This window comes from Coffea eugenioides, chromosome 3, assembly GCF_003713205.1.
Source record: "Coffea eugenioides isolate CCC68of chromosome 3, Ceug_1.0, whole genome shotgun sequence".
Classification (NCBI taxonomy): Eukaryota; Viridiplantae; Streptophyta; class Magnoliopsida; order Gentianales; family Rubiaceae; genus Coffea; species Coffea eugenioides.
The window spans coordinates 10,074,228-10,076,647 of NC_040037.1; the positions used below are offsets into that span (position 1 = coordinate 10,074,228).

Here is a 2,420-nt window from a genome sequence, read left to right on the forward strand (position 1 = left end):
TATTAATTTAGACAGCTTTAATTTTGATAGTTAAGCTGTTTATAGTTAATCTTATATTTTATCAGTTTTGACAAATAAAAATTGCATAATCTTTCTTATTTCTGTTGTAGTGTATGCACCGGATATTTCGAGAAATTGTACCTTTCGATCCAGAAATTGAGAGGATATTTCGTAGACAAAGAAGGCACACACCACAGCACGAGGAACAAGAGGATCGGCAGCCAATAGAGGAAATTTTGATAGAGTTACCATTTGAGGAAGAAATGGCGGAAAACGAATCAAATAGGCGAGCTCTACGAAATTTTGCTTTATCGGGGACACAAGGATCTCAAACTAGTATCGCAAGGCCAATGGTAAATGCTAATAATTTTGAGATTAAACCATCACTGATTCAAATGGTACAACAATCTCAATATGGAGGTAATGCTATAGAAGATCCAAATTCTCATTTGTCAACATTTCTTGAAATCTGTGATACAATAAAGTTTAACGGTGTTAGTGATGATGCAATTAAATTTTGATTGTTTCCATTTTCGCTAAGGGACAAGGCCAAGGTTTGGTTACAATCTCATCCTCCAAATACTTTTATTATTTGGGCTGAATTAACTAACGCTTTTCTTAATAAATTCTTTTCATCTGGAAAAATTGCTAAATTTATAATGGATATAACTAGTTTCTCTCAACAGGAAGGAGAGACATTGTACGAAACTTGGGAGCGCCATCAGGAATTACAACGAAGATGTCCTCATCATGGTTTACCAGATTGGCTGATAGTGCAAACATTTTACAATGGTCTCACTTATCCAACAAAGACGCATGTAGATACGGCAGCGAGAGGAGCATTGATGGAAAAGTCAGTCGAGGAAACTCAACAATTGATTGAAGAAATAGCTGCTAATAACTACTAATGAGCTAACGAATGAGGTAATACAAGGAGAACTGCGGGTATGCTTGAAGTAGATACCTTGAATATGTCAAGTGCAAAGATGGATAATATGGTTAAGATGCTTAACAGGAAAGTTGGTTCTAGTTCTAATCAAGGAATAGTTGTTGCTTGTTTTATTAACTGTGGAGGAGACCATGATGATTCTATGTGTTCTAGCAGCGAGCAGGTTCAATATCTCAACAATTACAACCGTCCACCCCAAAATAATCCATACTACAATACCTACAATTCAGGATGGCGTAATCACTCAAATTTTGGATGGAAGGATCAAAACGTACTAACATTTTCTTGCAATTGGCTGATAGGTCTATTAGACGTCCAATGGGCATATTGGAGAATATACTTATTAAAGTGCAGAAATTCATTATTCCTGTTGATTTTGTTGTTTTAGATATGGAGAAAGATGTCAATGTACCTATTATATTTGGTAGACCATTTCTGGCCATTGCAGGTACAATAATAGATGTTAAACGTGGTAAGTTCAAGTTCCAAATTGGTGAAGAGGAAGTGGAGTTTGATTTGAATAAAATGGAGAAGTATCCCTCTTTTACTGACCATGTTTATTCTGTTGACATATGTGATGAATTGACATTAGAGATGAGTCAAGTTAATCTTGATAATGATTCTCTTAAACTTTGTCTTAATGGTGTAGACTTACAAGAGGAACAAGTTGAAGAAATAACTGAATTTTTGTAGGCACAGGTTCGTTACAAAAGGAGAAATGCGTATGAGGAGTTAGGGCAGAGCAAAGAGCTACCTCCACCATCGTGTGAGCAAGCTCTACAGCTTGAGTTTAAACCACTCCCTAAACACTCCAAATATGCATTTCTTGGAGAAAATGAGACATTGCCGGTGATTGTCAATGTTGCACTAGATGAGAAACAACTAGGAAAGCTTTTACGTGTTTTGAGGAAGCATTTAAAGGCTATAGGATGGACAATTTCTGGTATCAAAGGAATTAGTCCAACTATTTGTATGCACAGGATTTTGTGGAAGAAAACTCTAAACCGGTGGTTGAGATTTAAAGAAAGTTAAATCTAAATACGAAAGAAGTGGTAAGAGTAGAAATCCTTAAATAACTGGATGCAGGTATAATTTTTTCAATTTCTGATAGTGTTTGGATTTCTCCTATTCCTGTAGTGCCAAAGAAAGGGAGAATAACCATAGTACGTGGTAAAAATACGAAATGATTCCCTCTAGAGTTGTGGTTAGATGGCGAGTCTGTATTGATTATAGAAAACTGAATGCAGCTACTAGAAAAGATCATTTCCCTCTTCCTTTTCTTGATCAAATGGTAGAAAGATTGGCCGAATATGAATTTTATTGTTTCTTGGATGATTTTTCAGGATACAATCAAATAGTCATTGCACCGAAAGATCAAGAGAAAATCATATTTACTTGTCCTTACGGCACTTTTGCATTTCGAAAAATGCCTTTTGGACTGTGTAATGCACCGGCCACTTTCCAACGTTGC

General features: G+C 36.0%; 1 non-coding gene across 1 annotated transcript; it reads right to left on the reverse strand.

The window, feature by feature from the left end:
- Positions 1 to 650: 650 nt before the first annotated feature.
- On the reverse strand, positions 651 to 757 carry LOC113767160. Its single transcript, XR_003467882.1, has one exon. It is a non-coding gene; the product is annotated as a small nucleolar RNA R71 (small nucleolar RNA).
- Between the last annotated feature and the right edge of the window lie 1,663 nt (positions 758 to 2,420).